This window comes from Acinonyx jubatus, chromosome C1 (assembly GCF_027475565.1).
Source record: "Acinonyx jubatus isolate Ajub_Pintada_27869175 chromosome C1, VMU_Ajub_asm_v1.0, whole genome shotgun sequence".
Taxonomy (NCBI): Eukaryota; Metazoa; Chordata; class Mammalia; order Carnivora; family Felidae; genus Acinonyx; species Acinonyx jubatus.
The window spans coordinates 64,089,871-64,106,158 of NC_069381.1; the positions used below are offsets into that span (position 1 = coordinate 64,089,871).

Genomic DNA, 16,288 nt, shown 5'->3' on the forward strand with positions numbered 1-16,288 from the left:
TTTGCGAGAGAGTGTCCACACACAAGCAGGGGAGGAACAGAGAGAGAGGAAGAGAGGGATTCCCAAGCGGGCTCCACACTGCAGCATAAAGCCCGATAGGGGGCTTGAACTCATGAACCGCAAGATGACGACCTGAGCTGAGACCAGGAAGACCAAGAGTCAGCCGCTTAACTGAGCCAGGTGCCCTTTAACACTTTTTAAGAATGGTTATTTTAGGGGCACCTGGATGGCTCAGTCAGTTAAGCAACAGATTCTTGATTTCAGCTCAGGTCAAGATCTCCCAGTTCATAAGACTGAGCCTCTGTTGGGCTCTGTGCTGAGAGTAGGGAGCCTGCTTAGCATTCTTTGTTTCTCTCTGCCCCTCCCCTGCTCGTTCTCTCTCTCTCTCTCTCTCTGTCTCTGTCTCTGAAATAAACTTTTTAAAAAAAGGTTATTTTATGCCTCTTAATGTAATGTTCTTAATGCTGATAAGCTAGCCTGTACCTTTCTACATTACCTCCAACGATGGAAAATGATTTCAAAAACTACTATTTTCTTTTTTAAAAAGAAGATTTTATGTCTGTTTCTAGCCCTGTAACATACTTTGAGTCACCAGAAATTAACTTAAGTAGGCTCCACACCCAACGTGGGGCTTGAACTCACAACCCTGAGATCTACGGTCTCCTGCTCTACCTGAGCCAGCCAGGCACACCTGGAATCATCTCAAATTAACAAAAGCTATCAACACTTCTTAGTTCCTTTGTGTCACTTAGACGATCTAAAACCTGTGCAGCATTAGCCAGATAGGTAGAAAAGGATTCTTGGAATCCAATCAAGTGGTGAAGCAACTTGGGTGGGGTTTATAGACCTTGTTCAGACAATGGAGTTAAAAAGCAGTTACAAAATATTTACAAAAGGCCTTAAACTTGAATTCAGAAGAAACCAAAAGGGCGGAGTTCCAATTATCATAGGGATGAGATTTCAATGTGCCTCTCCGTGGTTTAAGAAAAACCATCTGGACAAAAGGCAGCTTCCAAGGCCAATGTTAGGCTGATAATCAGATGGTAACTGATTAGTCTGAGAGTCAGATGAGGAGATGGTAACTGATCTGTGGTCATAAAGGTGTCACAGAAAATTCAACCTGCTCAAGATAACAGAAGTGTTTCCTTAAGTGACTACCAACCTTCAACACGAACTAGAACTAAATACTGAAATTAAGTATGTCAAACCCACAATATTAGTAAGTCTATGTTAGGTTTTAAAACTATTCTATATATCTTTTTACATTCTTGTCATGTTTAGGAGAATTTTAACCTTATAGAATCTGACAGACTTAAGTATGTTTGGTTAATAAGTAATACCGGAATGTTTAAAAGAACTTGTGACGCACTATATTTACAAATTTTATTTAACTTTAAAAGAGTTTTAAGTATTCAAAACAAGTCCTGCTTATTGAAATTTTATACTACTCCATAAGGCATATAAATTGCTAAAAAATAAAATAAAATCCAGTACATTAAGTGTATAAAGAATTAAGCAGCTGTAGTACTAATAGCTAAGAATTCAACGAGCATTTTCTTTTTTTCAAAGAGCATTTTCCTAGTGTCCAACATTGTTGCAAGTATTTCATATTTTCAATTCATTCATTTAGCAGTCACTAAGCATCCACCATGAACAAGGCATCATTCCAGACTGAGACTAAATCACTGAATAAAACATAATTTCAATCTTCATGAATCTTATAATTTAATGAGAAGAAGAGAATAAATATCAGTGATGATAATTACTATGAAGAAAATAAAACAAGGAAACGTGTAGAGGGGGGCTATTTTTGATGGCATAATGAAGGTAACATCAGTGAGCACCATTCACACAGAAGTCTATGTAAATGATACCACCTGGAAACTCCCTCTTCAAAAAAAACCTCTCTACACCAGGTGACATTTGAACCTGAGAAGGAAGCAAGCCATGCAAATATACAACTATTACAGGAAAAGAAAACAAGTACACAAACCATTTTACCAGGGAAGGATGTGTGAAGGGATATTTAATCTTTTCAACTAGAATAACTGATTTAATATAGTATTTTTTTCAGTTTCTTAAAAGTAAAAACAGGGTTATGTATTAAGATTTATAAATAGGTTTTTACTACTACGCTGTAGTTTGGCACTGTACTCAAGGACTTCTAAAATATACCAGCTGATTTTTTTTTAATCTATTATAGGCTGAAGGTTAGAATGACTTAATAAACTAGGCAAAAGAAACCTTTCGACTTATGCAAACGTTCTAAAACAGGACTATGGAGTTGGTAGCAAACCACTGTAAATTTACTAAAAATCACTGAATTGTACACTTAGAAGAATATGACACAGAAATCCTCCCTCCAAAAAAAAAAAATCCTGTAATTAATAAAGTGACCAGAATGTTCCTCTCTTATACTACCTTGAAATTAAGACCAGTATTTAGGTCTCCTACTCTGCAAATCTTCATGTCCTACTTGAAATTGAACCCAAAAGTTCAATTTTAGCACAATGGGGACTCGAGGTACTGAACTACATTGTGGTGGTCTTTAATAAACAAATACAGTCCTTGAATATAGGACACTACCCACTGTGCAAAATTTCATCTGAAACCCTAACCAGTAAGGGCTGCCTCATTAAAATTACATGTAAGGACAAAATGTGTAAGAGAACCATTCGGATAAGTTGTAACCTTGATGAATAAACTTAAGAGAATGTATTTTTAAAGACAGAGTATTCAAATCTTATCTACTTCCAGGTTTGTTTTTGTTTTAATCTAAAACACAGTATTTTAGCAAAAACAGTCCTGGGACATAAGACCTTAAAGAAAATTCAGGTCATTGTAAAATAGAATACAAAAAAAATTGAATACAACATACACTATGGTACTGAAAAAACAAGGAAGGACAAATATAAACCAACATAAATGGTCCTATAACACCTCACTCCAAAAGCAGAGTTTGAATGTTTAGGTTCATATCCCATTAAGAACAGTAACCATCCTTACTACATTGTTGAGAAGACTAATAATAGTGAATAGAGTATTTACATGCATCTAGCACATAGCAAATGTTCAGTAACTTAATTTGTATTACTTTTTGTTTTTTGGCTTTTTTTTCTTGCTTGTTTAAAGTAATCTCACGTCCAAAGTTGGCCTTGAGGTCACAACCTGAAGATCTACCTACAGAGCCAGCCAGATGCCCCAATATGTATTTCTTCTGGAAGTGTTTTTGTTTTTTTAAACTCTAAGTAAACTCTACTCTCAACATGAGGCTCAAACCTACAACCTCAAGATCAAGAGTCGCATGCTTCACCAACCAAGCCAGCCAAACACCCCTACTTTTATAATAATCATCTAGAGCAACCCTATACAATCTTCAATATACATTTTAAATGCCTGGGACTCTCCTTAAAATGAGATTGTTATACAGGAGATTTGGGTAGGGCCTGAAATTTGCATTTCTAACAAGTTCAAGTGCCCAGGAAGGATACTTTTGAGGTACAAGAAGGTTTCTTCACATTTAGGACACATCAGAATCATTTGAAGGGCTGGTTTAAAACAGATTTCTGGGTTCCAACCCAGAGTCCGGGAGAAAATGCATTTGTAACAAGTTCCCATATGATGCTATCGTGCCATTCCCATTTTGAGAACAACTGCTTGAAAGTTCTCAGCTACAACGTACATCAGAAACACTTGTGGGGCGTGGGTTTATTATTTATAGGTGGGTGCCGTGACTATACCCTAGTATTTATTAGTCTCCAAAGTATGGTCTCCTGCTAAATCGGACTCTTTAGGGGTAGAGCCCAGCCATCCATTATTTAAAACAAACAAACACACAAACCTTACCGGTGATTATGTTAAAGTCTCAGAACCACTGCCTTATCACAAATAACTCAGAATTTCCTTGGTGAAATTTTGCTAACTACAGGAAGAAAAGCATCTACCTATGTGGCTTAAGTCATACTGAAAATGTCCTGACTCATTCACCAAGTAAGAACAACATTTATTCGGGGCACCTGGGTGGCTCAGTCAGTTAAATGTTGGACTTCAGCTCAGGTCATGATCTCACAGTTCGTGGATATGAGCCCATGCATCGGGTTCTGTATTACAGGTGTGGAGCCTGCTTGGGATTCATTCATTCTCTCTCTCTCGTTCTCTCTCTCTCTCTCTCAAAATAAATAAACGTGTAAAAAAAAAAAAAAAAGAACAGCATTTATTCAAATTTAGCGGTAACTCTGTAACAGTTAAAAGAAGTCCATTACTCTCTCCTTCATTCTTCAAGAGATGTTCTCCTATATCAGGATGTTCCTCTAAAGTCAGACATTTAAGGGGCGCCTGGGTGGCTCAGTCGGTTAAGCGTCAGACTTCGGCTCAGGTCATGATCTCGCAGTCAGTGGGTTCGAGCCCCGCGTCGGGCTCTGTGCTGACCACTCAGAGCCTGGAGCCTGTTTCAGATTCTGTGTCTCCCTCTCTCTCTGACCCTCCCCCGTTCATGCTCTGTCTTTCTCTATCTCAAAAATAAATAAACGTTAAAATAAATTAAAAAAAAAACTAAAGTCAGACATTTAAAATCTCGAGGCAAAAAGAAAACTTTAGAAATTAGTCTAAAACTTTGTATAACATTTAATTTCTACAAAAGCTCAGTAAAGGAAAGATCACTAGAGTCCAAAATGTTGGTGCATGCTATTCTTACATTATTCTTGAACAAAACACCTAATTTCAACAGTTACAGCTCATTTATAATATTCTTGTCCTTAGTTATTACTGACTGACCATGAACAAAATTAGTTTATAAAGAAAATTAAGTGTACCTTCCAGGCTAACTGTGGGACATAGATGAAAGAAAAATTATGTGGAGAAACACAATAATGTATCTTTCATTATGCCTTTCTTTTTTTTTTTCATTATGCCTTTTTCAAGTTAAAAAGTGAAATGGAAGGGGTAGGCAAGAAAATGGAAAGGGAGACTATGTGATAAGAAAGTTGCACTTTGCACAAAAACAGACACTCAGATCAATGCAACAGAATAGAGAACCCAGGAATGGACCCACAAACATATGGCCAACTAATCTTTGACAAAGCAGGAAAGAATATCCAATGGAATAAAGACAGTCTCTTCAGCAAGTGGTGCTGGGAAAACTGGACAGCGACATGCAGAAGAATGAACCTGGACCACTTTCTTACACCATACACAAAAATAAACTCAAAATGGATCAAAGACCTAAATGTAAGACAGGAAGCCATCAAAATCCTTGAGAAAGCAGGCAAAAACCTCTTTGATCTTGGCCGCAGCAACTTCTTACTCAACGTGTCTCCGGAGGCAAGGGAAAAAAACAAAAAACAAAAATGAATTCTTGGGACCTCATCAAAATAAAAAGCTTCTGCACAGCAAAGGAAACAATCAGCAAAACTAAAAGGCAACTGACGGAATGGGAGAACATATTTGCAAATGACATCAGATAAAGGGGTAGTATCCAAATCTAGAAAGAACTTCTCAAACTCAACGCCCAAAACACAAACAGTCCAGTGAAGAAATGGGCAAAAGACATGATAGACACTTCTGCAAAGAAGACATCCAGATGGGCAACCGACACATGAAAAAATGCTCAACATCACTCATCATCAGGGAAATGCAACTCAAAACCACAATGAGACACCACCTCACACCAGTCAGAATGGCTAACATTAACAATTCAGACAACAACAGATGTTGGCAAGGATGCGGAGAAAGAGGATCTCTTTTGCATTGTTGGTGGGAATGCAAGTTGGTGTAGCTACTCTGGAAAAGTGTGGAGTTTCTTCAAAAAAATTAAAGATAGAACTACCTTATGACCCAGCAATTGCACTACTAGGTATTTATCCAAGGGATACAGGTGTGCTGTTTCGAAGGGACACACGCACCCCAATGTTTATAGCAGCTCTATCAACAATAGCCAAAGTATGGAAAGAGCCCAAATGTCGAAGGGATGAATGGATAAAGATGTGTATGTGTGTGCGTGTGTGTGTGTGTATATATATATATATATACACACACGCACACACAATGGAGTATTACTCAGCAATCAAAAAGAATGAAATCTTGCCATTTGCAACTATGTGGATGTAACTAGAGGGTATTATGCTAAGCAAAATTAGTCAGATAAAGACAAGTATCACATGACTTCACTCGTGTATAATTTAAGATACAAAACAGATGAACATAAGGGAAGGGTAGCCAAAATAATGCAAAAACAAGGAGGGGGACAAAACATAAGAGACTCTTAAATATGGAAAACAAACAGAGGATTACTGGAGGGGTTGTGGGAGGGGGGCTGGGCTAAATGGGTAAGGTAAATTAAGGAATCTACTCCTGAAATCATTGTTGCACTATATGCTAATTTAGATATAAATTTAAAAAATTAAAAATAAAATACACAGAAAAAAAAAGTTGCACTTACACTTGAAGCCTGCCTGAAAGGGGATATAAACTAGGTAAAAGGCTTTTAGCTCTCCATTTTTTAATAGCCTATAACTTGATTTTATAATACGCACACCACAACATTACACTGTTCATAAATATAAAATAAGTATCTTAAAATTAAAATGGCTTAAACAAATTGGGACGTTTTTCTTGGGGAGAGGGACCCTCACAATATTCTTTAAAATAACAGAGGATACCACAGGGTGTCTGTCATAAAAACTAGAATAGGAATCACTGCTTGAAAGGAATTCAAAGAATGAAAAGAAAGCTGCCAACTCATAGGATAAAAGTCCAAAAAGCCATTAGCTAGTCAGGAATGCTATACCAAAATGTTCAAAACAAAATTATTAAGCGTGGGGGGGGGGGGGGGTGCGCTGAAGTACTACTGCAGGCCAATCAGTGACAGAAATTAAAAGTATCCTCTTTGCTCAAGTTACACTAAAACACTGAAAGGGTCTACTAACTTATCTGAAAGCAAGAAAGCAAGGATTTTCTTTGATGTCCCCTTCTAAGAGGTTTTTTTTTTTAATCTTTATTTTTGAGAGAGCGAGCAAGAGAGCAAGAGAGCCAGCAAGAGGGGGAGGGGAGGAACAGAGAAAGAGGGAGACACAGAATCCAAAGCTGTGTTGACAGCTCAGAGCCCGACAGGGGGCTCAAACTCTCAAGCTGCGAGATCATGACCTGAGCCGAAGTCCGATGCTCAACCGACTGAACCACCCAGGCACCCCTAAGAGTTCTTAAAATCATGAATGCGATGAGGAAAATGTCTAAGTCAAAGAGCTGAAATCTCCACGTATAAATTACACTGAGTTCTAGGATTTCTAAAGCAAGATAAAAATGTAATGATGCTGATAAAATTAAAGTTCTAAAACAGACAAAAATATTCCATAGTACCAGACATCCAAAGAGTGGTTTCCCGTGGGATGGGGTAGTGTTAATCACCAGAATACAACACAAGACAGTTTCTGAGATTCTGATAACGTGCTGCTTCTTAGTACTGAATACACAGGTAGGATTACATTTTGAAAATTCACTGAACCGGGGCGCCTGGGTGACTCAGTCAGTTGAGCGTCCAACTTCGACTCAGGTCATGATCTTACACTCATGGGTTCAAGCCCCACATCCGGCTCTGTGCTGACAGCTCAGAGCCTGGAGCCTTGCTTCAGATTCTGTGTCTCCCTCGCTCGCTCTCTCTCTGTCCCTCCTCCACTCGCACTCTCTCTCTCTCTCAAAATAAATAAACATAATAATAAAAAAATTTAAAAAAAAGTCACTGAACTATATACACTTATGAGAACTTTGTGTATATTATACTACAATCATATTTACATTTATTTAAAAGCAGGGAGCAAATAAAGGACATTTCTCTCTCAGAAAATGAAACATTACTGCAAACACAAACATTAAAATTTCTTTTTAGTAAAGCCAGTTGAGATTAAGAATTACAGGAACACCTGGCTGCCCGAGTCAGAAGAGCAGGTGACTCATGATCTCAAGGTTGTGAGTTCCAACCCCATGTTGGGTGTAGAGATTTAAATAAATAAACTTCAAGAATTACAAATTTGGGATGAGTAAAGACAGAGAAGTATCACAAAGTTCCTTAAGGGCTATCAGTTAAATAAATCTCACAAATACACACATCTTTCTCAGAAGAAAAAAATCCTGGCACCTCCCTGTATAATACCATCAACCTAGAAAAAAGCAGTATTCCACCTTATTTATGAAACACAATAAATCTGCTTTCTAATGGGAAAGTGTATATGAACTGCAGGATAGGTTTTCCTTAAGCTTCTGACCAATTTAAAAAAATTAAAAAACTAGTAAGAAAAGTATAAATGAGTGCCACATTACAATTAGCAACTACTATTACCTGGATTAGTTCAGTGCCATTCTGTAAAATCAACGTATCCCTTATGAAGTAAGCAGAATTCCTTCTGATAGTAATAAAAGGTATAAATTATGTTTCAATCCCTTTAAATCGCATCCCAAGGTAGATCCAAGGTAGAAAGAAATTTCATCCCATCATTCACCTGCAATTCTCTTTATGGGATCCCCAAGCACAGGACACACATTTTTTCAAATATTTATTATGATTCCACACTTAGAAAGTTAATCTGGTATTTCTTCCTAGCATTAATGTAATCACACCAATCTGTAAACAACAGAACATGTTAATCATTACTTAATAAAATAGTAACTTTGGAGCCTCCACAGCTTTAAAGTGTAAATAGGTAAAAATATCTCCCTTCTTTAAAAAATTATTTTAAGATCTTGGATAATTATTTTGTAAAGAAAAAAACCATACCTTCATAAACAATAAGAACTTTCAATATTAAAAATGTTCTCCTTGGCATGAATTATGCCCTCACTAATGCTCACCCGGAATTTCTTAGAGTATTCATTACTAAATGTCAGTAAATGTGCCATACCGCTGTTCTTAACAACTGAAAAAAAAAGGTATTGTGATTCTGTAACTTAATTTCTAGAACTGCCAATTAGCACTTTTTCATTAAATAGATTGGAGGCTAATAATGATGTCAAACTACACATTGCTATTTAATAAAGGAAAACACCTTAAGCACACATCCTAAATTGTTGACCTTAGCAGTTTAATTCTCTAATTCCACAAAAATTTACCGAAGTAGTTTTTCTCTGTTTAGCCTCTAATACAGTACTCTTAAGTAGTTTTATATTTTGTCCATTCAAGAAAGGAGAAATTGCTTCATTTAATCCTACTAAATTCTGTGGTATGGGAAAAGAATTTCAAATTTTGGCTGACAAGAAAAAGAGTTATAAAACACTGTTTTTGTACAGAATAAGCTTTATTATCCTCAATTTGTAGAGTGCTCTTAAAAATCAATACAAAATCAAGCATCACAATAAAAAGACACCAGATCAAAAGAAAGATGTGTCATAAGAATCATCTAAAAATCAATACTAATATTTTTTTAAGTTTGGGGTAAAAATAAATAAAATAAAAAACATTTAAAATATAAAAATGAAACACAAAACAATGAGAAAATAAAAATTATTTAATAGAGTTGAGACAATTACCAATTTGGAGAAAAACATTTATATTCTCACTTCACACTAGTATCAGATGAGGTAAAAAGTTCAATTTATTTAATCTAACTTAGAAAAACTAAAAGAGACAGTATTAAATCAGTATTGTTTATTTATTACATTTCCAGAGAAGCAATTTCAGAAGTTCAAAAGTGAACAACAAACTTAGGTCAAAAGATTTGGTTACTTACATTAATTTTGAAATTCTGTTTATCTTAATTCATAAATGAAATACATCTGTTAAGCACAATGTTTCACCTTAGTAATCTAAGAAAAAAGTGGTATAACTTATACTCTATTAAGTTTTTATAAATAATACTTAATGTAGAAGTATAGAGTAACAGCCACTTCAACATGAACATAATTTGATCCTTTTGATAGTGTGACGAATAGGTTTTATAAGCCTTTAAAAATACACTTAAAAATCACTTCTGGTGTTGGCAATATACTAGAAGATAATACTATACACAAGAAAATATCTTATGTATAAATGTTATTCACACTGTTATTTATATATGCAAAAATTTAGGATAGGGGAATGATACATCAACACATGGGACATCATACAACTATTTATAATTATGGTTATGAAGACTCATTGTGAGAATGGAAAAATGTTACCCAACATTAGGTTAGAAAGCAAATCATGGAATTAAATGTTTTATCCACAAGTATATAAAAGATGCGTTTTTAAAATAATGTAAGAAATATATCAAAATTTTAATATGGTGATATTAATTCCTCACATTTAAAATCCTCAAGCCAGTCATTAAAGTCATTAAAACACACCACATAACACACTTTCTACCTAAATCAAATACTATCTACCATTACTCTACCAATAAACAGAACACACAGTTTAAATTAACATATTAAAAGAAACTGAAAACAGGGAAGCAAAGCAACAAAGAAAATCCACTACAAAATGAAACAGTTCTCTCCTCAGGAAACTCATCAGGGCTAAGGATGGAGACTCAACTTCACTAAAGGGGCACCTGGGTGGCTCAGTTGGTTAAGCATCCAACTCTTGATTTGGGCTCAGGTCATGATCTCACATCATCTCACAGTTTGTGATACTGAGCCCTGCATCAGGCTCTGCACCAACAGCATGGAGCCTGCTTGTGATTCTCTCTCCTTCTCTCTTTGCCCCTACCCCTCTCTCTCTCTCTCTCAAAATAATTAAACAAACATTTAAAAAAAAAAAAAACTATAGGGGCGCCTGGGTGGCTCAGTCGGTTGAGCTTCTGACTTCAGCTCAAGTTGTGATCTCACAGTCCATGGGTTCAAGCCCTGCGTCAGGCTCTGTGCTGACGGCTCAGAGCCTGGCACCTGCTTCGGATTCTGTGTCTCCCTCTCTCTCTGCCCTCCCCCGTTCATGCTGTCTCTGTCTCAAAAATAAATAAACATTAAAAAAATTTTTTAATAAAAATAAAAAATAAAACTATAGGGACGCCTGGATGGCTCAGTCAGTTAGGCATCCAACTTCAGCTCAGGTCATGATCTCACAGTTTGTGAGTTCGAGCCCTGCATCAGGCTCTGTGCTGACAGCCTGGAGCCTACTTTGATTCTGTGTTTGTGTCTCTCTCTGCCCCTCCCCTGCTCATACTCTGTCTCTCTCTCTCTCTCTCTCTCTCTCTCTCTCTCTCTCTCAAAAATAAATAAACATTAAAAAAAAATTTTTTTTACCACAGAACTTAATTATACAAACTGGTCATTTACTGTTTCTAATTATTTGCTTTGAATATTCCTTCATTAATAAAGATGCTAGTCTTTAGACAACTGGTTATCACTGATATCAAATATTAAATGTAATAGAGCCTTATTTGGGAGGTAATCCCTTGAAATAATAAATAAGGAAATTAATAAATAGAGAAATGCAATAAAATAAAACACAGGAAATGTCATACACGACAGCATCATTTTTATTTGGTATCATCAGTTGAGTTCTATAGGTCAATTCTCCAGAAAACTGAAATGCATTAATTAACAAAGCTTTGAAAATGCTTACCGTTATAATAATCTGCTAAAAGGACACCAGTTTCTTACTTCCTTAAACACAGTACATAGAATAAAAGTTTATTTATGACTAAGGTCATCCTGTGACACACCATGTACTACACTGCTTGGCAATATTGTGATTCCCTCTGAAGTTAATGATTATAGGACTGCATGTCCCTATGTAATGGCCTTAAAATACTATTTTTCTATTCTTCTAAAATAGTTCCATCTATTTTTTAATAGTTTTTCTCCCCTTTCCCTTGAAACATAATTACATTTCAGCAATCATTGTGCCTAACTCCAATGGCCAATCCTGTGGATTATGACCTGTGGGCTAAAAAATCAGATAACCAATCCTGTTGGGACTGCAAAACTTATTTACTCCACTTAGGAATTTCTGAATAAAGACCACAGGCTTATGGTATTTGCTTACAGTTATTTTGATGGCTCAGGAAATCCATGCTGTTTCAAATGGCTGAGATCACTATCACTCAAAAAACGTTTGTTGAATTACTGAATATAACATAAATATAACGGAGTTTCCAATAATAATGAATGGTTTGAGAGTCTCCTCAAGAAAAGTTACTGAACTCACTGGTCTCTGACAATACAAAAAAGATCTACCTAAATGAGAAAGAACAGCTAAAAAGAAAAAAACAGAGGTGAGAAGGATAAGTTCAAATAAAATAGCAAAGTCTATACTTCCATGGTATTGGAAGTTAACACTTAAGACTCTGGGAAATAGTCACTGTTCAATGTTTTTAAAGTATAATTACAGTAGTTATCAAAGTATTAACTACAGAAATTTGCATCACAATGTATACCACATCTATATTAAATACTTTAAAAACCAAAAAGTCTTCCAGCAAATACTTCTTGTAGTTAAATCCAAACTGAATTTTCCTATGAAATTAGATAGATTTTTTTTAAAAAGCACCTGCAACATATTTTCACTGATATTTCTGGCCAAGTAATTTCTGGTAATCTCTCTTGGATACTGGTTCATGAAGAGTTAAGAAATAAGATTTATATTTCTGGTATATTAATATGTAATATAGGTATCACACTGTATAGTTTACAAAGTTATAGGTCTATGGAAATTAGCATTGCGTCAGGCCCTAAGAAAAAAATCCAAGTGAGGCCAAATCAGTATTGAATTATCAATGTTATTAATTTCCTCTCATCACTGCAGCTCATCAGTTCTCAGATCACTTCTGTGACAGTTAATAAATGAGAAAAGGAAAATAAAATTTCTTGGTTATTTAAGTTTTACTCAAGCAAACTCTAACCATATAAAATACATTCCTCTTCCTCCTTAGATTTTCTCAGTATATTTCTACCCAGTATTTCAGATAAATACTAATCTCTAAAAGACTGGTATTCCCAAGATCCACTACCAGAAAGTTTATTAATTACAAAAGTGTAAGAAATATATACAGTATCGCAAGGATCAGATACACATGGTAACTACCAAAGGCCCAAGTACTAAGCACAACTTTGTAGACCCCTGTGCAAAGGCCATTATAGAATAGTGAACTTTGAGACCATTGCCATTTTGACAATTTCCTTCTAAAAATAATAAAATTTACTCAACAAATGGTACTTAACAAGGGGGCTTTACCTAACTAAAGAATTCACAAAGTTGCAATTAAGTATCAAACTCAATTGCTGATTTTTTATGACAAATGATATCAAGCAATTTTTGAGATGGACTGAAACAGTCTAAAAATTTTATGAGAAAAAAATGCCTAAAATTACTGATTCCAAATTCTAGTCAACTCAAATTGCCCTCCAACCATCGTGAATCTGCCTAGTCTTGGACCACAGCCCTGTCAAACTTCTACCATCCTCTTTTTTCTGTGCAACTTCTCCAATTCCATTTCAGTATCAAACTACACATTCTTTTCCTCTTTCCCTCATCACACCTTTCACACTCACTTTCATTCCCCAATTTTCCTAATTGGAACAATTACAAAAGAAAATCACACTGCCCAAGAAGAATAGATACTTTTGTGTAACTAATAAATAATACTGCTAGTAGGTTTGCGGGAAAAGTACAAAAAAACAATCACAAAATGCTGCAACTTCTGAGTATATGTACATTTGTCTGTATTCACTAATAATATACCTACCACTCTGTTGAGCTCAGTAAATTGCATGGTCAGAACTATTTAACTGAGCTGGTAACTTTTTAAAATTCCTATACACAAACTTGGGTTATAATTTAGAATATGTAAGTATCACAAAATATAAGCATAAATGTAAGGGTGAGTGTATAACACAAGTACTAAATATAAAAATATAAAGCTCAACTGATAACATACTTATTTCTTTAAATTCTATTTTATTTTAGTACAAAGCTACCAGCATACTAAATCTCCAGGACAAAAATAATGCTATCACTCAAGATACTGTCATAAAACCGAACCACCAAAAAATCTGTACAATTTTTTTGTCTGGGCGCCTGTGTGGCTCAGTGCATTAAGAGTCTGACTCTTGATTTCGGCTCAGGTCATGATCTCATGGTTTGGGAGAGACTGAGCCCAGTGTTGGTCTTGGTGCTCCCAGGGTGCAGCCTGCTTGGGATTTTTTCTCTCTTTCTCTCTCTCTGCCCCTCCCTCTAGATAAAGAAATAAACAAATCTATTTTTAAAGCAAATATGCATATATTTGTCAAGACAATAGGTATGCATCGCTAAATGAAAATTTCGCGGAGTAGAAAATTTTTTACTGGTTGCTAATGTTGTGATAGTGTGTCTCAAAACACCACTCCACTTCCTCCTCTTCCTTAAAAAAAAAAAAAATACATGGAATAATACACAGCTACTGCTAAGAGTGGTTACAGAGATTTAAGACTAAGTAAGGCAACTTAGCAAGAGTGTAACAGGGAGCGTTTTACTGTATATATTTCTCTGTATCAAGTGTAAAGGCAAATGACATTTTTGTAGTTTTTTAGAAAAACAAACTTTGAGTGGATTACCTAGTTATCTCATTAGTTATGTAATTAACTCCCCACTACAAATAAATAAATCCAAAGACTCATGAATATGAAATTACAAAATACGAAATTACTTGGCTCAAGAATACGAAAAGTAGGTATACTGTAAATTTATCTCTGATTCAGACATTGAAAGTTGGAGAAAAATTAATTTTATGTCAAACTCATTTAAAGAAAAACCGAACTCAAACTTTGATACCAAAGTTTATGAAGAGAAGTTTCGTTTTAATTAAAATTTTGACTTAAAACATTCCACTATTACTTGTAACCATGTGACCTAAAACAACCATCCCTGAACATCAAAGATGGCAACCTCATAATACAGTAGTAATCAAAATCATATCGATAATTACGAGTTAATAGGCACGCACAAAATTAAAAGAACGATTTTATTCTGACATCAGTTATTGTCAGAGATATAAGGGCTCCTTCCAAATACTGCCAGAAGTTATTGTACATACAAAGTAAGTTAGAGTCTTGAGGAAGTTATCAATGACCAAGTAAGTGGGAGTAAATGATGCTCAGAGAGGAAAAAATAAAAGGCGCAGTAGTTTTAAGCGTCTGAAAATAACCAGTGGACTAAGGTACTGCGGCAGAAACAAGCGACAGAATGGTTAACAGGTCTGGAATTCTTTAGAAAATGGCAACAAGGGGGGAAACTGACATGAACGTTTGAAAGTTAACAGCAACGCTATCCTATGGAATCGTCACGACTGCGCGAGCATGGCTCTGGACTTCGAGGGAGTAAGACGGAGGGGTGGAACTATCACTGCGCTGGGGAAAAGGAGCCGGGGCTGAGGGGTGCAGACGCTTCTGCAGGTGGCGGAGCGCCCGAGGGGGTGGGGAGGAGGACCGTGTCGCCTCAATGAGGTCAATGTATTCCCTTCAAGACTAAAGGAAGCTGACCTAGCACGTCTCCCGGCACCAAGAGGCACTCGCCCCCGGCCCCTCCCTAACAACTTGCCTGGTAGAAAGAGTTGCGGGTCCCAGGCCCCCGGAACCCAAGGATTCGCCATCCAGGACAACTGCTCTGCCAACAAGGTCCCGCGAGAATCGAGAGATCTCGCGATACAAACCCACTAGCATCTCGCGAGTTTCCCCTGGAACCAACATGGCGGTACAGTGAAATCGGTATTTCGGAACTTGAAAAGTGCTTCACTAAGGGACTTGAGAACGTGGATAACAAGGAAATAGCAGAAAGTCTTTTACGCCTTTTATTTCTCATCCTGTCCCCCCTAGTAGAGAGGAGAAGCGATAGAAAACCCTAAAACATCCAACGACCACGGTTAATACCACACAGACACAACAACCCTCTGCCTCAACCAGCCTCACAGCCTGTCACGTGGAAGGAGAGTCTTGGCGTGCCGTCACGTGGGCAGCTACTGAGCGAGCGCGCGCTGGTCGTCCTCCCAAGAGCCCTCCCCGCCCCCCTTTCGCCCGCGCACACGTGCGCGCGCACCCCCGCCCCACGTGGGGGTTTCGCCGTTGCTTCCAACCCACCCCCTCCCAGCACTGGGCTCTAAATCCGGGTCCCAAAGCCGATGGTGCCCCGGGTTCCCTCCTCCTCCATTCTCCCTACCCCATGTCTGGACCCCACCACGTGCCCCGAGCGACTGCTCACCTTCCGCGCGGGGCAGGGCACCGTGAGCTACTTGGGGAAGCGCCGCCGCCGTGGCCGCTCTCTGCCCCCGCCACGGCACTTGCTCGGGTGGCCGCCGCAGGAAGCTCGACAGCTGCGCCGCGGCGCTTCCAGGTGGGTCCCCGCCTCCCG

General features: G+C 37.2%; 1 protein-coding gene across 7 annotated transcripts in view; it reads right to left on the reverse strand.

The window, feature by feature from the left end:
• Window positions 1-16,288, reverse strand: part of ZZZ3 (zinc finger ZZ-type containing 3) — a 110,470-nt gene extending 94,182 nt beyond the window's left edge. For 3 of the 7 annotated variants that reach the window (XM_053214267.1, XM_027058831.2, XM_027058829.2), the window contains exon 1: window positions 16,139-16,285. The gene's annotated coding sequence lies outside the window, so the exon portion shown is untranslated. Of the gene's footprint in view, window positions 1-8,489; window positions 11,139-16,138 lie in introns of those variants that run through there. The other 4 variants (XM_053214264.1, XM_053214266.1, XM_053214262.1 and 1 more) reach the window with 3 other exon arrangements.